The following is a 27,334-nucleotide window of genomic DNA, read 5'->3' as shown; positions in this document are numbered from 1 at the left end:
TGATGGGCTTTGTTTTGTTTTGCTGTGCAGAAGCTTTTTCATTTCATGTAGTCCCTTTGTTTATTTTTCCTTTGTTCTCCTTGCCCTAGGAAACACATCAGCAAAAATACTGCTATGAGAGGTGTCTGGGATTTTACTGCCTAGCTTTTCTTCTTGGTTTGTCCTGGTTTCACAACTTACATTTAAGTCTTTTATCCATTTTGAGTTTATTCTTGTGTATGGTATAAGTTGATGGTGTAGTTTCATTTTTTTTTGCATGTACCAGCCCAGTTTTCCCAACACTGTTTATTAAAGAGACTGTCTTTACTCCTTTGCATGCTCTTGCTCCTTTGGCAAATAGTAACTGATCATATTGGCACTATGGGTTGGTTTCTGGGCTTTCTGTTCTGTTCTCTTATCTATATGTCTGTTCATATGCCAGTACCATGCTATTTTGATTACAGTGGCCCTGTGACATAGTTTGATATCAGGTGTTGTGAATGCCATTTGGCTGGTTGATGCTTTACCTTCAGCACCTGTACAGTGCCGCGTGAGTAGCACAGAGCTTAATCCATAGGCACTGATTTGGCGTTGACCTCTCCTTGCCTGTGGTAAGTGTGGAGCACTGTGAGGGCAGAGACTGCAGAAGGGGGAAATTGTGGCTTCTCTGCGGTGATCTTTGGACTGGTGTTTTCTCTGTCCCAGTCTGTTAAAATCCCAGAATTTGAGAGGAAGCAGTTTCATACAGTGAATTTGCTTTTTCTGTTAATAAGCTTGTTTTGCTTTCTGAAAAATGGGTTATTACTTGTCCTCTATTTTTTCTGAAAAGCACTCACTGGTCTTTTAAGTTTTGTGTATGTGTGTGTGACGTAGTGAAGAAGAACTGAAAAGACTCTCAGAAACACAAATACGTCGTCTAATTTCCTGTAGCCTAGTGTCTGAAACCTGGGTACCTCAAAAGCTCTTAACAGGAATAGAAAATATGATGCCTTCAGTAGGTAAACATTTTTCGAAAAGAAAACCATAAAACATTTCATTACTCTGCACTTAAGCTAAGAACACAGAAGAACATAAATGACTGAGTAACACAATAATATGAATCTAGATACATCGGGGGCAGCCAGTGGGGATGGGTGGTAAAAGAGAAAGCAGGGGACCCTGGGAGGCTGAGAAGTAGATGCAAGAATTCCTATTTTCTTCTTTTTTATTTCCTTCTTTCCACGAGTGACACAGAAGATGGAGAGTAAGTCCTGACAACCTCAAATATTGTTCACTGAGCGTGTCATGGGATAGAGAGGTGAACTAAAGAGGAGGTAGCTCAGGTGCACACGGTGGTCCCCCTGAGTAAATCGTGACTACACACATGAACCAATGAAATCACAGCACAGTAGCCGCTGGCCACAGGTGGCTCTCAGACTCTTGGATGTGACAAGTCCAACTGGAGATGCTAAGTGTGACATACACATGAGATTTTTAAGACTTAGTAAAATATATATATGATAAAATATTTCTAATAATTTTAACAGCTTTCTTGAGATATAATTCAATTGTATAATTCACCTACTTCTAATATGTTAAATATTGGTTATATTTTGAAATGGTAATATTTTTGATATATCAGGTTAAAATGTTTTTAAAACAAGTTTCACTTTTTATTATAATTTAACGTGGCTGCCTGAAAACTTCAGATAAAATATGTCTCATATATATGTTTCTGTTGGACAGCTTAGACTTAGATAATGGCTTCCAAATACCTAATTTCCTGCAGAAAATGCAATCAAAACACCCTTCGACCAGCTGATACATATCCTTTCAAAGTTAGAAATCCTGTAGCTCTGCTTCTCTCATTCTGCGGGCACCTCAAATATGTCAGGATGTAGCCCTCTCTGAGACAGAAGATGACCTTGGTGCATTTTGACTAGCAAAAAGTGTGGAAGGAAGATGGTATAACCTCCATTTTCCAGAGATGAGAGGAGTCTCACTTGGTATAATCACGACTGTTTATATCAGTTAATTATTCCTAGGCGATTGTAGCTAAGTGGCTATACGATCTTGTTCAGATGTTGCAAACTCTGCCCTGGTAGCTCTTGCTGGACTCTGGGAACTGACGTGTTTTATTCTTGCCACAGTCAAACATCAGTAACTTCTCAAAGGAATGGGCACAGTCAAGTGAGTCAAACACAACTATTTTTTTTCTGGCAAAAGCAGGACATCAGTTTCCTTACCAACAAGACTGTGGATGGGAATTGAGTCTTCTCTGTGGACCTAGGTTTGACATAGCTCTTTTAAAACTGCATTTACATTTTCTTTTGCTGTCCCTGCGAAGGAAAGTAATTAGGAACCCAGTCTTCAGGCAAATAAGAAAACACCACTGCGTTTTTTAATGATCTGAACTCTCCTTGTTCAGCTCCTTATGGGTCCGAATTTTTTATTTCCTTATGCTTCATGGTGTCTTTGCATTGAATACGCCAAAGGCAGACTAGTGGATGACCTTGACCTTGTCTTGGCTGATATTTTCAGCAGTCACCTCAAAGGAGGCTGCACCTACGGCCACGTGAACATATTTCTGAGCTAAGCCCCATGCGTCAGCATTTTCTTAGCTCCTTGGAGTGAGTCCAGTGTACAGTCAAGTAGGAGAAACACCACTTCTCAGATTATCCAGCCTCATCGTTTCAAATACTTGGGAAGCAGCAAAACACGTTTTCCATGTGAAGTGTTATGTGAAACTTCAATAAAAGCTGTGCTGCTCTCTAAAGCAAGGCCGGATCTGAGCCACCCATTGGCCTGCCCCTGGGCCCTGCCCCTGAGCGGCCCTTGTGGGGCTTCGCTGAAATCACAGGGCTTCTTGAAGCACTGACAGGAAGCCACTGCCCCGATCTCAAGTCCCCACTTGCTAGGCTCACACCTGTTCAGTGACTTGCCTGAGGACACTTTCTTTTGCCTCCTTATTTTCCCTCTTCCGCCTCCACACTTGTTTTCTTGCCTCTGAGAATCGTGGCTAGTGTAGGTGCCCATATGTCTTGAATTGGAGTAGTTTGCCTCTCCTCACCCTCTTTGCCTTAGATCCCGCCCCCTTCGGAAGCCCTTGGAGGCAGCAAGAACACAGAACTCCCTAAGCACCAAGTATTGTTGGGGACTGAATAAATAATGTCTGACAAATATGTATGTGCTGCTGTTTTTCATAGGCATGCAGATGCCACTGTGATTAATGGGAAATAAATTCAATTCAATGTGGATAATGTATACATACCAGCTTTTTGCTTTTATGCATTTTATCAATCAATAACAGCAATAGTAGCAGCCCTTATTGAGCATTTACTAGGTACCAGATGCTGCATTTAGTGCTTTATGTGAGTATTTTATTCAAGTGTCATAAGCACTCTAAGACGCAAGGATCATTAATCATCTCCATGTGAGAAATAGAAAAGCAAAAGTGTTAAGTAACTGGATCATTTTTACATAACTCAGGCCGTTCTGACTCTAAAACTTTGCCCTGAACCACCCCACATGGCTGCCTCTCAACAGATAACCAACAGAAATATTTTTTTCCAACAATCATGTTTTCTTTGTTAAGGGATCTTCATTTCCTGAGGGCTACACACCACTGCTCCACAACATGCTGCTCCTTAACGCTGTCCCCTGCTCAGCCCATGAGCTCTGGCTCAGCGCAGCCCTCCTGTTAGTGCAGGGGTTACAGATCCAGTGTCTGCAGGGACGGGAGGTGGCGGGGAAGTGACGCTCACGAGTGAAATGGCTCAGTTTGCACTGTCAGCACTTATGAAAGATCTGTATCATCATCTTATCTTTCTGATACCAGCCTGTCATCCTCCAACCCTTTTAGTAGAAATGCAGCTACCAGAGCCCCTCTCTACTATGTAAACACAGCAAAAGAAAGATTCCAAGAGCAAGGTATTAAGTGGTTGCAGGTCATAGACATCAGACTTCATTGTTAGCGGGACTGTAGGGAGCGGTGGGGTCTGGGGTAGCCTGAAGTTTACACATTTCCTCTAAATGGGGTGTCCAATAATTCATCTCCCAAAGATCTTGGTGGTCTTGTGTTTATAGAATTTTCTGTTTTCCAGGAGAATCTATAAAATAGGATTTTATGTGAAATATTGTGATTTTTCCAAGTTGACTTAAATGATATGAAAACACCGTAGAGGCCAAATTATGTTTTCAATCTAGTTCTGGCTTGGGGCCTCCCAGTCACAACCTTTGGGAGAAATGAACAAAAACAAAATTGTGGGAGGTAGGGCAAACCTTAGTAATTTGTAAGCTAGGCCTCAAACCAAAGGCACACAGGTTTTATTCATGAACAATTGCTCTAATTTCTAGTTTATCAGCTTGTCAGCTGCTCTGTGTCAGTGACAACAGGTAGTGATGGAGCCAAGTGGTTGTAGTGCCTTTTTGCAGACTGGCTTGTGCTCTCCTGCCATTGACCAGGAGAGCCGAGGTAGCAGCAGACTTCCTGCCACGGCTCAGTTTCTCATGAACTTGAACTGGATGAGCACTTCCGTATGCAGAGAGAGGTTTGCCACGGAGACAGCACACCTCCCAGATAAGAGGAAACAGGAGGCTGTGGGTAATGTTTGTGCTTCATGTGGCGGGAAAGCCTTCCAAGGAGCTGTCAAAAAAAATTACTTGGCCTGCCAAAATTCCACCTGAATGGCCAAATGCAAACTGATCTTTTCTACATTTGCCAGGATATTTCCTCTTTCTAGCTATTTCAAGTGACTTTTAGCGCTGATTTTAGCAGACTCTAGAAGAGATCTTAAAAGATACTTGTAATGCAACTCTTTTGCCGGAGAGAAAATTTGCAAAGGGCACAGTGCAAAGTTAGCCAGAGGAGAACCGAGTCTTCCTTATTCATATTCATTTTCTAGTGATTCCCACATATGTCTGTGCAACAGAATATCATGAATAGCATTAGATTTCCACGTCTGGCTATGCAGTTCACCCGGACCTACTGAATTGATTCCAGGGATGAGGACAAGGAATGTGTAATTTTTCAGGTCCCTGGATCACTCCAACGTAATCTTTCCAAGGACAGGTACTTGGGAGTCATTGACTTCAACCTGTGAGTCCATACCCAGAGACACCACTGAATTCTAATGTAGACATCTTTAGGAAAATTCCCGTCACATTTCTCAGTAATATTTGAGGATTTGAAGGCAAAATGGTTTACTTTAGCCTTGGAGACAAACTCAAGAAAGTAGAAGTTGTTATACTCTGGGAAGAAATGGTTTGTTGTCATGGCTTTCTGATGCTTGACAAATTTTAGTTAAAGCATCTCAAGGATTCACTGCACTCGACATTCCAAATGTTTATGTGAGTAGTATTCCCAGGATCTCTCTCTGAGGCCAGCAGGATGTGAAATACCCAGACTCACTGGAGAGCTGGGTTTTGATAAAATGCGAAGCTGGAGCCACTGAGGTTTTCAGTGTTTTCTCTGGCCACGAATGAATGGCCATCATCAGCATAGTGTAGGGGAGGAAAACCTCTCTCCCTTCTCCCTTCCAGGATCTTGGGTTTGCCTCATAATGAAATCAGCATGAAATAGATTAATAGAAAAACAAATGTAATTTCACATATATGGGAGCCTGTAAAAATATTAGAATCAAAAGTAGTGACCAAAGCAGGCAGATACTATACCTTTTAGGCATTTTAAATTTGTGAAAAATTAACACTACAAAGGCATTTGGGATGGTAAGTTAGTAAGAAATAACCAAGTTTGTTTATACAGCCTTTTCAGCCCTAAAGTCCCTTTCTCTGGTGATAAAGATGTCTCCTTGCCTCCTGGTGTAGGGAGGGAACCTGTCACATGCAAGATTTATGTCTTGGTGTCTGGGGCACAGAGGAGGTCATAGTGTCCTTCTTGTACTGGCTGTTTTTTAGCTAATTTAATGCAAAATCATCAAAGTAGCATATTTTGATGTGGCATATTCTGTTCCCCTTCAATGATAGTAATTAAATAGCCAATATGTTTGAGTCCATAGTGAACCATATGGACTAAATGCTCTTACAAGTATTATCTCTTTTAGTTCCACATGTACTATGGGGTGTCAGTATTGTTTTCTCCATTTTATAGATGAGAAGACTAAGACTTGGATGATGAAATTTGCTGTGAAACACAGGTCGGAATAAGCAGAGCCAGGAGTGAAAGTCTAAAGTGGGCCCCTCAGTCTTATGTGTAGGTCTGGTGGGTGACTGGCCCATTGAGCTTCCTCTAAAAAGACCTTCAATCTCACCTGCTCAGAAGCTCCATCTATCACTATTCCCTCACCTCTACTTGGCCCTGGACTCTGAAAGTACTAGAACGCAGGGTTGGGTCAGGGGAAAACATTGTCCCATGTGCACAAGATGAGAAAGACAAACTGCTATGTCTTCTCTCGCGGGAGCGGAGCGTTGCTCTGTAGCTCGGTTTTGCCAGCGTAGCCCTAACACTGATCATTCACACTGCAACACAGTGGATTTTGAAAATGGGACTTTTTATTCAGGATGTATTAATAGGAGCCGACTTAGTATTGCCTCAACATACCAATTAAATGCTTTGATGGGTTTGCTTGTGTAACCTCCTATTTGATGGAAATGTGGTCCACACATCATAGGTTTTTGAGCATTTGAATTTGAGGATCTTAAAACAGTGTATAGTCAAAGCATTCACTTCATGAATATATATTCAAATTTTGAGATGATGTGGATCACCAAAATTAATATTCTTCAAGAAGTGGATAATTTCAAAGTTGATTATTCAAATGAACAGGGTTGGGGTATTATTTCTGCATCATGGTGTTGGTTTAACCAGTAAACCAAAAAGAAAAAAAAGTCTTGTCATTATTTGTGATGGTTGGCATTCAGTTACTTGAGTTTGAATTACTTGCATGCTCCAGGTGGGTATTTTTCTTTGAACACTTCATTCTATATAGAAACTCTGAGTTGATTTAGGTTGACTATGCATTGGGTACTAGAGTTTCAGACACTAAAGCTACTGTTTTTTACTGAGTTACACTCTGGCCCACCACTTCCACATCTGTAGAACAAGGGTGTTGTATTTTATTGGGTAGTCTCCAACAGTATTCCCTTCTCTGTCCACCCACAAATCCCCACAGATATTGGGTACTGTTTGGGAATACCCCATTTGGATAAGAATGACATTTTTTTTCCTGTGGAGAAAATTGGCCAGAGAAAGAAGGTTTCTTATTTTTCTCATATTTCCAATCAGGACATAGAAGGAAGCTGCAACTGCTTCCGGTCCTGAAGGAGCAAGGGGAGAAAGCCAGGGGAATCGGTAACCTACCCCCTCTCCTCCAGGCTCCCTGATCTCTGGCCGTGGTCCTTACTGACCAAACCTATCCAGTAGCTTTGGGGACCAGGGAGTGCATGGAAGAAGCCCATGCAGACCAGTTCCCTTGGGCACCAGACCTGGTAGAGAAGGCAAGAGTCCATCTCCAAGGGTAAATGGAAGAAATTCATTATTCTATGTACTTAACATGAATTTGTTTAGCAGGCACTTGGAATCAGGAATCTGGAGGGCATTGCACAAACCTAGGCTTAGAACATTTTAAAAATCACACAGCATGGAATGATGGGAAAGACTTGAAATGAGGTGTCCTAGCTCTGAAAATCACACAGCATGGAATGATGGGAAAGACTTGAAATGAGGTGTCCTAGCTCTGACGGCAGGTCTCAATCTGCACGGCCGCTGCTGTCGCTGAACTCCACGTCATCTTTATTAAATGCGTGGATGTGAGGGACACATTAGCCATTCTTCAATGCTGAATACTTCTCATTAGCATTTCCAGAATCAGCATGCCCTCTCAGAAAGGGAGTGGGAATGGGAGGTTCCATCCCGGTTCTGCAGTTTCTGGTGGCTCAAGCGAGGAGCACTCTTGAGCCTTTTTCCTGCCATCACAGAAGGGCACTGTCTGTCCTCCTGTTTCACCAGATTATTTGGAAGATCAAATGAAATCATCAAAGAGCTGTATAAGACGTCGTACACTACAAAAATTTATGGTTGTTAATCATCAGAATAGAATCCTAAGTAAAGAATAAAAAATCATCTCTGTTAAAGAATAAAATGTGTACATTTCACTCATTTTTGATGCTTTAAATACCTACTCAATACTTGAGTTATTTAACCCTTAAATTTTAAAAAGGTGATTAATTTTTAATGACCAATTCTTAGAGATTAGATTTCAGGCAAATAAAAAAAAATTAGCCACAAAAAATTAGAATCCCAACCACTATATATATATATATACTTCTGTTAATTTCAGATGAAATGAACATTAAATAAATAAAATTTATAAAGTACACAGAGTATAGAAAGGAAAGTAGAAGTCACTAATAGTCTCCAAACTCCAGGAAGAATCACTCGTGTGGTTATGTACAGAAATGTTTTTCTTAAACAAATGGAAATCCATTGTTGTAACATTCTCGTATAATATACTATAAACATATTTTCCATGTCATTTAATATTTAAATATTTGTAATGAGTATATGAGAATAACTTAATTTCACACTAGTTTTATATTGCTAAATATGTAAAGTTTGAAAAGTGTTTTTGATTATCAAAACAGTGACATTTTTCCTTTATTAAGTATCATGGAAGACTGGAGTTTGAGAGACAATAGGCAGTTGTATTTTTTTTGACAAAGAAATGTATTCTTCATCAAATGAATCTTCAGTAAATATTCGAATCAGTGTGATTTATTACATTAAATCAGTTTACACATTTTTAAATCATTAAGTCCAATTTCTCACCATGGCTTCAAAATAAGGTACAACAATTACATAATGTATAAATCTACCTCAAAAAAGGAAATGAATCGTTATCTCAAATAAGTTAAATTTTTTTAAATGAGAAGTTAATAAAATCTCTTTTTAAGCAGTATTGTATTGATGTTCAGATAAAGATTATTCCTGTATCCATCTTCCATCTTCTAACTTGAAATTCTTAAATAATTGATTTATTTATTTTTAGCTAGAAAAGCTTTTCTTCTGGTATTCATTTCTGTCAACCTCTTAATGAACAATAAAGTAAAAATGTAGAATTACATTTATTTGACAGTATTCTTTATAGTCTCAAAGATGTTTGTATAATAATCATATAAATCAACAACCATAACAAATTAAATCCAATTACTGTTGCCTTCAGTTCATACAAGAGGCTCTCTCTTGACTCTGTGTACTTTCTTTAACTATATTTCCTAAGATGACTCACTTTAATTTACATCTTTGGGGAGAAATACATGAGCATTCTTGGTTTCATCATTTAGTGTTAAGTAGCAGGTATGTCCTTCGCCTTAGTTTACCAACACTGAACTTGATTTAAGGTTATTGTTTCTTTGCCTTGTCTCCATTTGTACCCATCCTCATAGAGCAGATAGCGCCTCACCATCGGAAGCCCTCCCACTTGATATTTTCTCAATCTGCCCTTCCATCTGTCTCTCCTAGTCTTGCTTCTTCCCTCAGTTTCTTTTCTGAGACCAGAGGTGAGCAAACTTTTCTTTACAGAGCCAGAGTGTAAATATTTTGGACTTTGTGGACCATAAGCTTTCTTTTCACGTGAGAGAACAGCCATGGAAAATATGTGAACGAATGGGTGTGGCTGTGTTCCAATAAAACTTTATTTGCAAAGACAGACACCCCATCGGATTTACCCAGGGTCTTTGCCTTAGATGTTGGCAAAATACATTTCTTCAACATGTGTACTTTTACTTATGAATATTTATGTCTTTCTTTCTAGATGAATATTTTTGAAACTACAGGGAATCAGTGATCAAACATGTCAAAAATTGGAGTTTCTATTTTATCTTGAAAACATCCTCTTGAGTATTTCACCACAGGGAGGATTGAAAAGCTCGTAAGAAGGATAGAGAATGATACAAACTTGAGTTTTGCTTCTAATTCTCTAATGAATATCCGCCTGCGTATCACTGAGGGTTGTTCTTTTTGATCAGTTAGTTGGTGAATTTCTCAAATTCCACTCAACCAACACCTTGATAATAATAATACCACACTTTTATTAAGTGCTTACTGTTTTCCAGACACAGTGCTAGGAAGGGTAGTTCACACTCCCAGCGATTTCGGAGGCATGACTCTGTCGTTGTTTTATGGGTCAGGAGACTGAGCGAACACTCAGTTGCCCAAGGGCACAAAGCTGATGAATTGAAGAAATGATACTAAAACTCAATATCTTTGACACAAACCCATGCTCTTCCACGTTACCTTGTTAGACACAGATTATTCTTCCCACTCTATTGTAACACAAGGCATGAGTGACGTGGAAAAGGTGGGGAAGCCCCCTTTATACGTGTGTAGCACAGACAGGAATACTTCCCTCTTTTCCTTTTTCCTCAATGCTTTTTAATTTTGAATCACAACTGTGAGTTTCAAGCCCTTAGGCAAAGGATTTTTTCATGAAGTTAGAATTTTTTGGATGTTTCCGAGTATAGCAACTATTTAATTCATAAGCTGTAAAGTCAGAAGTATGAAGCTGTAACTTGTAAAAATTATTATTCCAGTCTAGTACTGCTTGCTAAATTCCTTCAGATCTCCCCATTTGTTGTTAATTTCAGGTTAAGTTTAGTGTTTCCCCCTTTCTTTTATTCCTCCCTGGAATTAGTTTTAAGTGCCAGATGCTTTTGCCTACATCCTCCAGGAAATGTTCCTGATGAGCCCAGTGGGTGGTCTCAGGGTGGTAAAAGTGAGGGGAAAAGAAGAGTGAGCCAAGGAAGGAGGTAAGCGAATAAAAGTTGGTAGAGTACAGAACTGGGTGCAGTCTGGCAAATACACACAGATGGCTCCCTCCCTTATCACAGGTCTGTCCACCCTCCTGTGTGTTGTCAGATAGCCCCTCTGGGCAACTCCGGGGAAGCTACAGTCACGTCCAATGAGCAGTGTTTCACTGGAGTCTGGAAGGGGGGAAGCAGAGCCCCTGTGGTCTAATGGCATTAGGCCTGAGATGCAAGGAAGTGGAGTTGCCTTTAAAGGGGATGTAATGGAGGCTGGACCCTGTGCAGGGGGAGATGGGGAGTCGGCAGAGGAACTGTGAAGCTATCAGCCGCAGCACTCCACTGAGAAAATGGCCAAGGACCAGGGAGGCAGGTGAGGCTGAGTATGTCTTATCAGGAGCATGCATCAAGTTCAACAGATAGGACTTTCGATATATCTTAGCATTTGCAGGGAAGTGGCCAGACTGTTTCTGGATTTGATTCTTTTTTAAATTCTGGTTCCTGCTGAGATGTACCATCATCCTCTCCAGTCCTGTCATGGTCTCTGAAGAATTGCCTGTGACCCATTTCTATTCCCCCTGCATTTTGAGGACCACGTGGCCCTGCAGCTCATTCTCTCAGCCGATGCTCTCTCCCTGCTGAGGGGATGGGATGGTATAGGATGATGTCCTCACTTTCCCTCAAGCTGCCCTGGGTCTCTGGGACGTGACTCAAATGCACACCAAAACACTGACTTGGGCAGATCTAAGCCACTCTGCCTGCCTACTTCCACGCAGGGTGTGGACCAGTTGCCTTCTGTTCTGAAAGCCTTAAAACTAAATTTGGTTCTCTAAGCTCCACACACCAAGTCTGTGGGGAGGAGGCAAGGCAGTTTGTTATCATATCAGCATCTGATTGTCTTAGACTTTTCTCAAACTGCCCTCCTCTCCTCAAGACAGTTCCTCTTCTAGGTTTGGACAGTGGGGTTTGGGGCGGGAGTGTAACTAAGCTTCTCCATATGGTTTTTCTGCCATAAGGTAGATTTCAGAGACTTTTAAACTTAGCCCATCATTTCAATGCCTTGTTTCTCTCTGATTGTGCTACGCTCCCTCTCACCTGGAAAATGCTGGGTTCCACCTTCCTGAATGACAATCGTAAGGAAATGCCAAGGCAGTAGGAGCTAGTAGATGGTTCAGATAATCATATCGTCCCCCAACTTGTGTATGCGAATCGCGTGGTGAGGCAAGTGGGAGTGGAAGGCACTCTTCTGGAGAATCAAGTCTTGGGGAACCAGGCTGGGGCTCATGCTCTTCTTGGGGTCCCTGTCAGACCTCATGGAGGAGTCCGTGACCGTGGCAGTGTTCTTGACTTCCTCTTTCTCAAAGACCATAATGGGCACTGTCATTAACCACAATGATTGTCTCCAAATGGAGCTGTGTTCACTCGTCACCGACACTCACTGTGCTTTCTCCACCCAGCGTACAAGGTCTGTTGGGTCTGAGGCACCATATGGTTCCAGTGTAAAGGCTTTTTTTTTTTTTCTTGTTTTACCTCAGGTCCTACTTTCTATTGGCTCCTTGTGCTGAAATTACTTCTTTAACATCACTCAACAAGCTCTCCAAAGTCAGCAGGAACTGATTTCTGAGTTGGGAATCTACCCATGCAGTTATCAAAAGAAACCATTTACATTTTCTGCACGTATGAACATTTTCTGCCTCGGAGAAAGGCAAGGAAGGAAAGCTAATAGAATTTGATAAAATAGCTAAAATGAGTCTATTTAAAGTCCTGCTGCTTTTAGAGCTGAGATTTAAATATGGCTACACCGTCACCCATAAATGTAAATGTATGTGTATTTGAGCAGAGAATGGGGGCTGAGAGTTGTTTTTGGACTTGAGGTTCAATTTTCCAGTTGGAGTAAATATTGAAGCTCAGGCTGACTGTCTTGACAATTCTTTCCACTGTTGCATTGGCTTCTTATTCTCCTTCTGTTGGATTTTTAATCCACGGGATGTGAATGTCTGGGATGTTTTCCCTTTTGTCGTTTTCCTTCTGCCTTTCCAACATCGTTCCCCACTCCTGCCCCTGCAGCTCCCTCCATGAAATGGTGCTGAACCCCAATGTCAGCGTCACTGTTTCACTGGAGAGGCAGAGGGGTGGGGACTGCTGTTCTGGGGGGTCCCCACCCTGCTGGTGCTGCAAATACCAAAAGACAGGCAGGCACGGAAATGCCTCCCATTTATATTCATTTGGTATTTGGTTCCAGTACCGAATATAAATGGGTCTTGAATTTTATTTCCAAGTCAATATTGAACTCAAATGTCATTTATAGGGGGTACGTTTTTAAGCAAGCATTACCGTCCTGGTCTTTTCAATATCAAACCGGAACACAGTGGCTTATGCCAGAACGAGTGTGTGTTGTGTACAGACAGCGGCTAGGGTTTCTGGGTGACGCAGACCCCCACAGGCCCCAGCTCTCCAGGTTCTCGTAAACTATTTGGAGGGGCAAGACGCGTACAGTCGTCCTTACAAGTTCTTAAAGAACTCAAAGATTGGAATGACTGATAAATTCTTTTCCTCAGTTTTGTTCTCTGGAATATAGATGTGATAATGTTTTCCGTTAGAGTTGCTGTGTTGAGTAAATGAATTAACATAGGTGAGGATATTTGATCATATAGTAATTGCTCAGTATATTTTGTGTGTGTTATATATGTACTTGTGTACATGTATATACACATACATATATAAATATGGTTTATGATGGTAAAATGTAAATTTATAATTTGTATAATTATAATGTATGTATAGCTCTGTGTGTTAACATATATATTTATTTACTTATTTTATTTATTTTTAGAGAGAGGAGAAAGGAGGGGGAAAGAGTGGGAGAGAAACATCAGTGTGAGAGAAAAACTATCAGTTGGTTGCCTCTCACACTTGCCCCAGTCAGGGACCAAACCTGCAACCCAGGCCTGTGCCCTGACCAGGGATCGAACCAGTGACCTTTCGCTTTGCAGGATCACACCCACACATCTGAGCCACAGCGGTCAGGGCTAAACAGATGTTTTTAATTCAAGAGACCTCACTAGACAGGATATGCTGAAGAATCAGACTGTAATGATTGCAAGGGGTTCAGCAGTTCCCAAGGAAAGGAGTCTTGAGGGCTACACTTTCCTGTGTTCATGGCAGTAACAGGAACTGAGTGGGGCCATGGAGGATGATTTGTAACGAGGAGCAGAAGACAGGCTTGCCTGGGACTTCCTAAGTGATACTGCAGCGTCCCTTTGGGTCGTCTCTGCCCTTCTGTCTCGTTTTCAACACAGTGTGAAACAAAAACTCTTTGAAAAGAAAAGGACTAAGATGGAATCTGTTTCAGAGGTACCTGTTTTAGCAAAGGAACAGTTCAGCCTGGATCCTTTAAGAAAGGTAGATGGATCCGATTAGTTGAACACTCCATTTAAACTTTAGGATGCTATTTTTCGTGTCACCATGCACGTAGATGGAGACGTACACCAGGTGCTTCTGCAGCGTGCTGCCTGGAGCCTGCCGGCCTCTCTGGCCGAACACTCAAGCTTGGGGGCCAACACCCTGTGAAGAGCTCCCCGAACATGGGGCACAGTGACAGCTGCGCTTGGCTTGGGCGTGCGGGTTTAGATGCCTCTCACTTACTGGTACCTGAGTGTAAATGCTTCCAACGGGGAGCTGCAGACAGGCTGCTTTCGGCGGTGCCATTATGTTGTCTGGTTTACATACTGTTTTTGTCATAAGTATCTCGTGACTGTGAAAATTTAGAAATAGACATTTTTAATTTTTAAGCTTTTAAAAATTGTATTTTTTTCCATGACCATTTATCCCCCTATAACGTCTTCCACCTTCTCCAGCCCCCTCCCCTTGCAGTCACCACACTGTTGTCCGTGTCCGTGAGTTCAATCCCTGCTTCTTCTTCCCAGGCTCTCCCTGAGCTGTCAGTCTGCTGTCATCCAAGCCAGTCAGAGAAAGACAAGTACCTATGATTTCACTCATGCGGAATCCAGCGAACAAGCCAAACTAACAAGAGAAACATTGAAAAGAAGCAAGAAGTAAAAAATAGTAGCTGTGTCTGAAGAATTTTAGACCAGTGCACCTTGCAAAGATTTTCTAGAAGATTTTAGGAAATAATCAAACATTTTTTAGGGAGATGCTTAAAGTCTGACAAGACAGCGTTTTTGTTCCTCTTGGACTTAGCTTCATGTGAAATACATACATCTTAGCAATCTACCCTCGGCAGTGTCTGAATCTCTGAGATTCTAACTTCTTTCTCTTCCTGTGTCTGTTGTTTGCGTTGCCTTTTTGGGATTATCAGAGGGCTTTTGAGTTTAACTGATGTTTTCTTATTACGTGCCCTTTGTTTCCATGACTATGTCAGTGCGGTGTATCACTTTCATGTGCCATTAAGAACAGTGCTAATTGTTGCTTTATAGGGACGCATCGTAAACCATTCAGGAGAGACCTCAGTGCCTGTAGCTTCCAGGGTGTGGGGATGGGGCTGCGTTCAGCCAAGGCCAGGTTACAGCAGGGCTCTGTCTCACTCACCTGAATGGGCCACGGACCAGTGTGGCTCTGAGTCAGGACACAAGGCCTAGGTGAAGTTTCGGGAACAAATTGTTGGACAGCTTCTGGATTTTCTCTGTACTTAATGCTTCTGTAATCCTTCCCACTGTATCCTTTCCACTTTGCTCAAATCCTTTCCACTGAAAAGCGAACTCAGCGAGACCTGCACAACAGCGTTCCTCCTTGTCTTGGCAGCTGTCTTCCTGACAGGTGAGCTGTTCTCACACCTGCGCAGTGAAGACAACCACACCCCATAGTAGTAATGCAGCAGTGTTTAAGCTTTTCTTTAGCAGTCTCTCTCTCTGCCCCTCTCTCTCTGCCCCTCTCTCTCTCCCCCCCTCTCTCTCTCTCTGCCCCTCTCTCTCTCTGCCCCCCTCTCTCTCTGCCTCTCTCTCTCTGCCTGCCTCTCTCTCTTTCATTCTCAGGCCCAGTTCTTTCCCCCCCCTCGGCATCTCCATAGACACGTGGCTCTAACCAAACACACACCCTTCGCCCCAACAGTCCAGCCACCGTCACTGCTTCGTTTTCTCTGTGTTCTCACCGCAGATTCATTTCAGAGGACCCTTCCTGACCTCCTCTCCCACAGCCGACCACCTGTCTCTGCCCCCTGCCTCTCTCTGTGGTGTTCAGTACTCTTCCTTCCCTGTAGCTTTCCTTCCCATGACTTACAGTAATTTTTATTCTGCGCGTATTTGTTTGATTGCTTGTTTAATGTTGTTATTCTACACTGGACTTCAAGCTCCATGATGGCTGAGCTGTCCATTTTCTCCTTGTCGTATCCCCAGCAACTGCACTAGGCCTTCTCTGCGGCAGGTGCCCGTAAACCTTTGTTGGCTTCATGGATGGACTGATGCATGGATGGGTGGGCACATGGATGGATGGGTGGCTGCGTGGATGGGTAGGTATGGGCAGTGCGTTTTGGTCACTTTTAGGGAGGCGGTGTGGTGACACGCTTGTCACCATGTGGGGGCTTCATTACCAGTTCCATTTCCTACCTGTGTGACCTGGAGCAAGCGGCTTCATCACTGTCTCAGAAAACATACACGATGGGGCGATTTCTGAGGAACAAATGAGATCATCCATATAAAGCATTTAACCAAGTGCATAGCACAAAGTATCAAATGGTAAGTAGGGTAAAATAAAACCATTGATTTGTCCTGATGATCTGGTTAGAACAAGTAAATACTCTTACGTATTAGACTAATGCAGTGCAACTTTATTATTTCAATTTGCAATATAATGGCAGGGGGCTTAGATTGAGCAAATTAGAATATTTATTAACTCCTCAGGTGAATGTTCAACTTAATTTCCTCCCTCATTAAGCTTCGCCACCCAGAATGAATAACGTAGCTCCCGTTCCACCCCGAACTCTTCCCTCACTACAACCGCATCCCATGGCACGTGAGCTGCTGCCATACCTCCTATAGGGCGCACGGCATACTCGTCTCACTGTTTACAGTTAAAACCAATACATGCCATCTGTGTGCTAAGAAAAAAATTCGCTTGATTTTATTTGTTCAACCTAATGGTCCTGGTAGGGAGCTTCAGTCTCCCCATTTGACAGCTAAGAAAACCAGGCCTGAGCTGATTAAATGAACTGCCAATTGACTACAACAAATGCATTGAACACTTGCTCTGTGCCAGGTGCTCTGGGAGCTACAAAGAAAAGCAAGGCTGGGGATGGGCTCTCACAGAGGCAGGTTCAGCAGGAAGAAGGAAATACACATGAGCCCCCAGCAGGCACTGGGAGCCTGTCCCACCAGCTTCTGCAGTTCCAGAGGTTGATGGAGAAAGTGAGGCTAGGACTTCTGTCCTTATAAGTAGGAATCAAAACGGCTGACAGGAGAGACACCTGACCTCGAGGCCCAATAAAGATCTTCCCAAGCATGACAGCCATTCCTGAAATGCTGAGGCTTTCCCACTTGTTCACTGTCACAACAGGAAAACTAATTGCCCCTAGGCTCCTTGATTATCTGCAGCCCAGCTGCTGCTTCAACCACTTGAAAAATGAACAGGCCTCCTCACAGGAGGTTTGTTTGCAGGAATCAGTGGAATTATTGCCGTGTATCTGCTGGCCAACTGCCTGCACTGGGCTGGCCTCCCCTTGGGCCCCTGGTGCTGCGGGGTCGTAGGTATTGCTACTGATCTTCTTGTCTCATATCCCCCTTTATTGTAACCACCATACACTTTGTATACTTTTGTTCTTCACTGGGGTAGAAAGGCAACACTTTTCATTATTTAAGCTTCTGCAGATCAAATCCACTGAACCTAATTTCTTCATCTGCAAAATGGAAGTGAAAGCCATCTTAAAACCTACCTTAAAGGGTTGTTAACAATTAGTTGAAAATGGGGAACTGCTTAACTTTTTTCTCTCAATTTATATTGTAATTGGAGGGGGACAAACTATACACAAGCAAATAACTGTATAAAATGTCAGGTGGCAGAAAGAGCTGTGAAGAGAAACAAAGCACAGGCTGGCAAGAACAGGAGTGGGGAGCTAGCTCCCGGAAAACAGAAGGTTGCCTGACATAGCAAGGAGTCGGCATGTGAGTTCCGGAGGGAAATGTGCAATGTGTACTCAGTGGCATGAGACCTGTGCAAAGGCCCTGAGGCCGGGCCATGTTTGGCTTGTTAGAAGAGTAAAGAGGAAGCCAGTGACCAAAAGGGAGCTGAGTGAGCAAAGGGCAGTTGGTGCGCTAGTCATCAAGGGAGGTCAGGAGGGTGGTGGTGTTTCAGACTTTAGAGAAGCTTCTGGCCACAGTAAGAACTGTGGGATTTCTTCTGAGTGAAGTGGACAGCCACAGAGGTCTGTGGGCAGCAGTCTGACATCGTGACCTGATTGATGCTCAGAAAGAAGCTCTCTGCCTGCTGAGAGGTAAGTGTGCTGAGAGGAGGCAGAAGAGAATCAGGAGAGTGGTTGGGAGCCGTGAGTCTGAGCAGTGGTGGGCGTGCTGTTTCTGAGATGCTAAACTGTGAGGGCTAGTGGGATCTGGAGTTTCCAAGGGTCTCAGAGAGCTGAGGTGGACACGGGGGTTGGCTAGTAAGCTCCCCAAAGGTGGATGGTCAGGACCTTCTCTTCCGGGCCCCAGGCAGCTAGTGCAAATGAGGACCAAAGGGAAGTAGAGTCTCACAGGAGAAGTCGCCAGGCCCTGAGCCTGTGAGTGAGCCATCGTGCATGACCCTGTCAGAGGCACCGGGGGTCCGAGAAGACCCCGAGAGGTGGCAGCCTCCTCTCAGCCACAGTATCAAGTAAGGGTTTCTTTCGGGGTCACTGCGCAAGTAAGGAAAGTCACTGAAATATAGTGTAATTGCTTGCAGAAAACAAAGTTTCAGACCGGAAGAGAGATTCATTTCTCTCACAAAACAAAGATATTACACCATTTTTGGGAGCAGAGACTGAATTCAGGATCATAGAAAATCAAGACTAGAATTTTTCTTTTGCCAACCTGAGCTGTAGTGGGTACATGTTGACCCTCGTGCACATCACAAGCCTTCGGCAGAGTGTCAGAGCACAGTAAGGACTCGGTAGGTGTCACCACGTGGGTTCACGGTGCAGGAGTGACAGAATGGGATGGCAGCGAGATGGCACCACTTCTCAGCACTTCCTCCCAGAGCCAGGGCTTGTTGGAGTCAGAACTTCCAGAATTAGGCCTCATCAGTGTCCTCCCTCTGACAGTCGGGTGGTGCCAGGAAGTCTGTTTGGAAGCCTCCTTGCTTCTCTGTAGCCGCCGTGCCAGGTAAGACAGATTAGGAGGAGGGGTGCTGGGACATCAGTCGCACCAGGAAAGTCATTTGTTAAGACCAGCAGGACCATCACCTCGTCATCCTCCTGCCCCGGCTGAGCTCCAGGCTGTAATCACATTCAATCCCCCCATAAATCCCCACGTGGCTTTTTCAGAAGCAAGTGCTGCTTTTCCATAGTTCTCCACAATAGCTTTTTCTTTGCGGTGCTTGGAATTAGTGTGGGAAGGAAGTGGACATTTGTAAAATGTTGCCAGACATCATCTATTAGGTGTGCTCTTAGGTCGTTTCCAAGCCGGGAATAACCTTCTCCTTCTCTGTGAATGAGAGGCGTGTCTTAGGGCCTGGTTTCTGCCGCTGGGACTTTTTTCTTAACTTAAAGGTTATGTGTTTGTGGCTTGGTCATTAGGGACAGAAATGTGTAGTTCTCCGAGGTGGAAAATAGGAATGCCACAGCATGTTAATCAAAGGTGCCCGTATCTGCTGGTTTTCACTTGTTCCTTCAGGATTTAATTTAAAAAACAGACAGAGCATAACGTCTGTGCCTTGCTAAGTGGGTCCACGAAGAACTACAGGGGCTTCAGTCTCCATGGCTGGTGGGCTGGTGGGTGCAAGGCTGTGGCGCCCACTGTAATGTGCGGAGTGGATCCATCGATTCTGATGAATTGATCTAAACAGTACATTCTTAATCAGATTAAGAGAAGGTGTCATTTAAGGCCCACAATGTACTAAATACAGTGTGCTATCCCGGATTGAATAGTGGAAAAGAGGAAAGATGATAGTAGGTACATTGAGGAAATCCAAATAAATTCTGTAGTTAATGGTAATCTTCCAAATAAGAAGTATTGTGCCAATGTTAATATTGTAGTTTGATTGATTGTCATATGATTATGTATTAGAAAAAGCTGTGTGACAGGTATAGCGAATACACTGTTATCTACACAACTCTACCATAAACATAAAATTATTTCAAAATAACAAGTTACATGAAAGCAGGCATACTGTCGAGGGAGATGATCTGTGGGGGTCTCCTGAGCCTTTGGGGTCCTGCCCTGGAGGCGATGAGCCAGGGCACAGGAGTGCAGCTCAGTGAGGAACGTCCACGGGAGGCCAAGGCCGAGGCCACTGTCTGAGCAGTGAGCAGTCAGCAGCCCACGAGGTGGGTGCAGGACGACCTGCACCGTGCGAGTGAGGGCACAAAGGCCCAGCCTGGGGAGAAAACTCCTCCAAGATCAGCGGTTAGCAAAGGTGTGCTCAGAATGCCTGTGCTTATCCAGGGAGCCGGCTCATTGCTCTCAGTCCGGGTGGGGCGGGTCGTTCGGTCGCTCTGATCTCCGAACATTTCCTGTGCTTCCCTGGTTCCCTGGTTCCCTGGTTCTCTGCTTTCTTGTTTATACAATAAGAAGAAAGTTGGATTTGATGGGTTTGATGACCCTTGAGGCTTCTTCCAGCTCCAAAATACCCTGACTTGCTGCCCTACCTATAAAGTACTTTTTAAAAACTGTTGTTCAAGTACAGTTTTCTGCCCTTTACCCCATACCAGATCACACCCCGCAGCCCCCCCCACCTCCCTCCCATCTCAGCCCCCACCCCTTGTTACTGTCCACGTGTCCTTTATACTAGTTCCTTCAAACCCTTCCCCGCTTCCCCTGAAATTCCCTCCCCTCTCCTCTCTGGTCACTGTCAGTGTATTCTCAATTTCGGTGTCTTTGGTTATATTTTGCTTGTTTTGTTGATTAGATTTGTGTTAAAGGTAAGATCATATAAATACCATGTAAGGTACTTTTTAATGCAAATGTTACCATTCACTTTCTCTATCTGGCGGAATGCTTCCAAGACTTATAGAAATAACCTTTTGATTTTGGGCTTACATGACGTTTGTGTTCTCATCCCCATTCATTTCTTGTCCTGAATAATCCTGCCGACTCCTTGTTTCTGGTGCAACATTTACCAATTCCACAAAGTGTGAGTGGTTGTAAGAGAAATTCTATTATAAACAATTTATTATATGTTTCTCAGGAGTGATTTTAGCGTGTATTTATATATACTTATTTATAAATTTTCATCCTGGTAGTACAGGAGTGAAGAGAGATTGACAAGGACAAGCTCTTCTAGAAGTTGTTACACATCATTGGTTTGTAAGTGAAAAATGGTCTCTTACCAAATTTTCTGTAATCGTCAGAAAAAAATCTTTCTAATTCATGGATGAACATGAATTTGATTCTGTTAAAATTTAAGTATCACTATAATGCCTCATTAGCTACTTTTAAAATATTTTATTTATTTATTTTTAGAGAGAGAGGATGGGAAGGAAAAAGAATGGGAGAGAAACATCAGTGTGTGGTTGTCTCTCCTGTGACCCCTACTGGGGACTTGGCCTGCAACCCAGGCATGTGCCCTGACTGGGAATTGAACTGGCAACCCTTTACTTCACAGGCTCGTGCTCAGTCCCCTGAGCTACACCAACCAGAACTTAATTTTTTTTTAATATTTTTCATTAGCTATTTTTAAAACCGGTGACAGGAAAACATTAGAAAGCTAAATAAAATAGAGGAAAACATATTAGCACACAAAATAGAATAGCCTAGTGATAAAAATTGAAATTTATGAATCCTGGAAGAAATTGAGCTAACATGAATAGATTTTTTAAATGTTGATGCTGTTTGATTATAACCCATTTTATTATATAAAACCAAATAAAGGACAGAAAGATAATTGGACACTTGCCAAAAAGACTTCCCGGTATGGGGTCTAAAATTATTTTTAAGTGGTTTTTGCCAACCTTCTTTACAAGGTCTTGATGATAGCTAATAGTGCGTCCATGCATTGGTGCGTACACACAAATACCCAAATACCCAAATTAATGCCTCTTCATTCTAGACAAAAATAAACCAGAGAGGCAAATGAGCAGTTATTCAGCTGAAAGGAATAAAATTGAAAGGGAAGATAATTGTCAGTGCTGTTATATCCAGAAAAAAGAGGGTGTGTCAACTCAGTAAATACATAGGCATTTGCCTTTGTTTCAGCAAACAGATTAAATTGATGTCTTTATACATTATTGCCTTCATGCATAGAATCATTTTGGTTTCCCCCATTCCAATGCCCTTTTAACTAATCTTGATGCTGAAAAATCTTAGCAAAATCCTAAAATTCCCCAAACCATATTAAATATCTGAATTTATTTCCTTTTCTTTAAAATAATGAAGCAATAACTTTGTTTATAGTTAACTTGACCTTTCATTGTTATTCCTTTGATAGTAAATTGAAAACAACACTAGTTTTTTACTGGTGATCAATCATACAGAAAATTAGGTTCATTTTATTGCACCTGCTATCACTAGTTATATGACTTCACAAAGCCAGAAAGCCTGTTGAGTCCCAGTTTCCTTATGCATACAAGGAGCCTAATTACTCATGTTGAATTTACATCAGGGGTGTAATTGAGTGCTTACTGTAAGCTGGGCACTGCATTCACGGTGCAACTGTGAGCAAGGCAAAAAAAAAAAAAAGATACCTGTAGCCAGAGGTCGAAATTCTAATTATGGGAGACAACCAGTGGGAAATCAATAACATACTTGCAAATAGAGATCCAAATTATAAAATAAATTGTAGAGGGTAATGGGTTGACAGAGGTGAGGCTCGCTTCAGATGAGAGGTTGCAGAAAGCCCTTGAGAAGATAACCTTTGAGTTAAGAGCCAGCGGTAAGGGAATGTAAGGAAAGGGCATTCCAGTGGAGGGACCAGCTGAGGTGAAGGAACCAACAGGAGGTCAGTGCACCTGGACCCTGGGGAGCTATGGGGAAGAGGGACCCAAGACACAGCAGGGGCCGGATATACTGGGACATTTATGCCATGCTCTTCCGGAGTCCTGGATAAGCTTTGTGATTGTTTTAAGAATTAAAGCTATTCCTTACAAGTTTCCAAGAGCCAAGTACAGAGGCAGCTGCTGCTCTTGGTTTGTTCAACAGTTATTATAACACTGTCTTTCACAACAACCCCAAAGTTAGAGAATCTGAAGATGAAAGCAGAATATTGCAAGATAAACATTTGCTCTCTTCCTAGGTTCCTCCTTCATAACTCATCGTCATTCAATGGTCTCAATCATTACTTCTACCTCCTAAATAGCTCTTTCGTCTATTCCATTGTCTTTCTTCCTCCTGCCAGTATTGTGGTTCAGGACATCATCATTTATCTTTTGGACTAGGAGAGAAAACTCCATTGTTGCCCTGTGAAATCTCTTCCAAACGGTTTCTGAAAGTGCTTGGTTCTGGAGTCAAATCCGATCCTGCTTTTGCCTTCCTTTTCATCCATGTCCACCCCATCCCCAGCTGCTGAAACCCTTCTGTGTTTTCCCCTCACGCATCAACATGCGAATGCCTTTGTATGGGACATGAGACGCTTCCCTTTTTTCATCTTAGCTCCTCTTCACCGCTGATTCCTGGGCGTTCCTTGTGCGATCTCCCCATGTGCTTCACTAAGCTTCCTGCCTGCTGTACCTCTGCAAGGGCTCTTCCAGCACATAGAGGCTTTGGGAGGGTGTCTGCTTATCTCTCCACACTTGGCTCCTCTGTGTGTCCATAACATCAGCCATCTCATGTGACAGAAGTCAAAATACTGCCATTACTGGGCTGAATTTCATGTTGCCAACACCATAAACCTCTCAAGGTCAGAGACCATGTCCTACCACTCTCTGTAGCTGCAGTACCTGCACCATGCTGTCATGAAACAGGCTATTTAAAAAAGCTTGGCAATGCCTTTCAGACCATGCTAGTATGTCTTTGGCTCTGGCTAGGCTACAGAACTAAATTTTAAAAGCATGCAAGCACCTGTTCTGTGCACCCCTTTCTCTTTCATGACTCGTTCTGCCTTTGTCTTCTTACCTTTGAAGGGAAAGCATTACCTCCCGTAGTGTTTGCCTGTATAAACGACTGGTAAAATGTATTAAAAACAAGACGCACAGGGCCTAATGTAAACATAGTAGTCATTGAATAAATGGTGAAAGTGTTGTTACTAACAACACTAATAATATAATTATTAGGAGGAAGAACAAAAAATTGAGAATGCAGTTTGTGCCCTTAAAATTTTGATTCTAACTGGCAAAGCAAGATCTGTACACAAAAATTAACTAGCAGCCACCTAATTTTAGATGAATGGATACCATAATATTTTGAAATTTTGACGTATTACGGCAATTCATAGAAGTAAAGTGACAATAGCAACAACAGCACTCAGGGACGGGAGGGGAGCAACAGTGCCAGTGGTAGTGGGTGATGCGTAGGAACTCACATTTTGTGCCAGGCTGAGTGCTCAGCTTGTCACATGGACCATCTCCCTGAATGCCTAGAGTGATCCTATGGGCTGGGTGCTTCTTGGGACTCTCTTTTATAGATGAAGCTCAGAAGCTCAGAGAGGTTCCATAATCTGCCCAACACCACAGTGTAGGACGGAGGGGAGCCAAGTTTGGGACTCAGTCATCTGGCTGCACAGCCCCAGCTTATCACCTTTTTGATACTTTCGTTGCTTTTGAGAAAGTATCCCAGAGGAGGTTAAGGTTTAACAAAGGCCACGAGAAGATGTAAGAATGAAGTTGATTAAATAAACCACCCCCAAAAAAGCTAGAAAAGAGGAAAGGTTTTTCACGTGGGTAGGGGCACCAATAAAGGCGGTGACTGGGCTGGTAGAATCAGACATCCATTTGAGTTGGGAAAAGCAATAAAGAAATAATGAAAACAAGTGTATTGAACACTGTTGCCCGGAATCTTCCCATACTCCACCTAGATTCCTCTAGTAGTCTGGCTTTTCTTTAAACTCAGAAAGCTATATTTTCCAGTGATATCATTCTCAAAATATTGAAGCCTTGCAAAAACCCAAAACCAAACAAAACCCAAAACCTGAAACCTACTGCCACAATGGCTTCCTCCTGCCTTTCTGATCAAATCACAGGCTTTACTCCGTGATTAGACGGATGTACATTTTGATCCACTGATACTTTGCTATTGGTTTTTTTAGGCATGACATTTGTGACAATTTAGGCATGAGATACAAACTGAGACATAGAATGCAAAGTCTGAAATTTCTGAATTTCTAGAGTATTTTTAGTTTCAGAGGGTTGTACAGTATAGCTTATGGTACATAAGGTGGGGGGTGGGGCATGGGAAGAGCAAGATCACACCAGTGTTTGGAAGGACCCACCAAGGGCACTCTGCAGTACAGACCCGAGTAGTTGGGAGAAAATGTGGAAAACCTCATGGTTCCTCCTCTGAAGTTCCAGAAGGACATGGATAAGAGTTGAGGTTGTAAGAACAGAATTGCTTTCATAGAGAGTGAATGTAGACAGAGGGTGAGTCATGGCATAAAATTGACTCTTAGGAGATGCCTATTGTCAGGGGTTTGGAGTAAGGCTTGGAAAGGTCAAAAAGTGATGCAGTGAGCAAGAACAGTAAACCTGCTGGGAAGGATTAATTAGTGAAGGAAAGGAATCAGATTTAGTTATGAGAGGATGTACAATTCAAAGTGAAACAACAATATAAAAACAGTTTAAGAGGGGTTAGTACCTTTCCGTAATACTAACACGATTGGTAGCTTACAAGAACTTCCATGGGTGAGCAGAAGAAAGACACTGTAAAAATAACCAAGAATCCTTAAGGTAAACTGTAATTAGGTCTAATGACTAAGTATTTATTAGGCATATAATTCTAAATTTTCCTAAACTACAGGCACTCTTTTATGGACTTACTATGCGTGTCAGTCACTGTCGAATGTGGAGAAAAACAGTAATACAGTAAGTACGTAGTGTAAAATCAACTGAAGAACAGAAAAATAAGTGCATATGGCTTTACTTTTTGAGGACTTTCTATTCAGAAAAAATATCCTGTGCATATGAATGTCTAGCAAATCACCAACTAGATTTTTACCTCCAAGACAGTCCCATTTCTGTCCTCCACGTAGAGCCAGTGCTCGGTCGCCTCCCTGTCCCCTGCACAGATGGCCCGGAGGTGGAGGAAGTAACCTAGGAAGATGCATCATTCCAGGGGAGGGTGACTCAGGGGAATGTAGGGTGCAACAAGGAGTTTCTGGTTTTGATTTATCTTTCAAAAAAATTAAAAGGGAGTCAAGTAACTACCTACGCGTGGAAGAGAAATGGAAATATGCTCCAGATAAATTCACTAGGAAGTTATGGACTCAGAAAGATACGCTGTTATTTAGGCTTCCTATGAAGATCAATTAATATAATTTTAATGGTACTAATCAATAATGAGGAAGGTAAATTATGTTATAGTTTAAGGATACAAAATTACTGTGCTTTCATTTGGAAGAGTAAAATATATTTTAAGTATATGAAATTACTGTGCTTTCAGTCAAAAGTGTAAAGATTTGTGCTCATCTCAAATGAACACATTCTTACCTAAATAAGCACTCTGTGGCTGTTTTTCAGTGGATCACTTGCATTATTTTTGAAGTAAAAGAACTTACTTGGCTAGAGTCAAATAAATAGAATTACTGTCACATGCCAAATTAACCACTTAGAGAAAGTTGGTCACAGACTTTGATTTCTCTTGGTTTTACTTAGAGGGGTGGACTATGGAATTCATTGGAATTCAGTTAATAACCTTCCTTTTGGAGGCAGTGTGGCCAAATGTACTGAATTTACAGACTTGGAATGTCACCGTGCACGCTCCTGTTTTATTACCTCCAACTAGTACTTCTATTTTAATATGCTAGAGTCAGTGCCAAGGAAAAGGTACACAGAGTTATTTACATAGAGGCTTTGTTCAAGTAGCAATATATATGCTATAGATATGAGGAATAGAAAGAAATACAGGTTAGGAACATTTCTAAGGGAACCTTACGCCATTTTTTTCATACGCCAGGAGAAGGAATCTTGAAAAAAATCTCTATATATTTTTTCCACTCCCTATCAAGCTGTGCTCCAATTTGAAATCCTAAATTCAGTCTAGGCCTAGTGTTTTAGTCATTTGTGAGTACTGTTTAAAGGTACTGACAAATGTACCTTTAAATAGGTATTACGCATTCTATTCTGCTCCCTTTGTGGGAGAGTTGAAGTGCTCCAGGTGATTATTCTTTGAGACTCAGGACGACTTACCTGCAACATAAAGTAATGATTATTCTGACTGATGCACAGGCCTGTAGGAGCCTGAGGGCTGGCTTTATCCTGTGTGGTAGGCCACAGAACATTCTAGCAACATCTTTCCTAACTTTATGTGACAAAATATTTGTTAAGTGTGGTTTTTTTTTTCAGCCTAAATATTTCAGCCTCCAAAAACCACTTTGTCTTTCAATACTCACTCCC

The 27,334-nt window shown here is 42.4% G+C and overlaps 1 protein-coding gene across 1 annotated transcript in view; it reads left to right on the top strand.

Moving 5' to 3' along the window:
- Window positions 1–27,334, top strand: part of SGCD (sarcoglycan delta) — a 492,701-nt gene that overhangs the window by 8,927 nt on the left and 456,440 nt on the right. The window lies entirely within an intron of this gene.

The sequence above is a fragment of the Artibeus jamaicensis genome, unplaced genomic scaffold (assembly GCF_021234435.1).
Source record: "Artibeus jamaicensis isolate MK-2021 breed Jamaican fruit bat unplaced genomic scaffold, CSHL_Jam_final contig_432, whole genome shotgun sequence".
Taxonomy (NCBI): Eukaryota; Metazoa; Chordata; class Mammalia; order Chiroptera; family Phyllostomidae; genus Artibeus; species Artibeus jamaicensis.
This window is presented reverse-complemented; position numbering and strand designations above follow the sequence as displayed.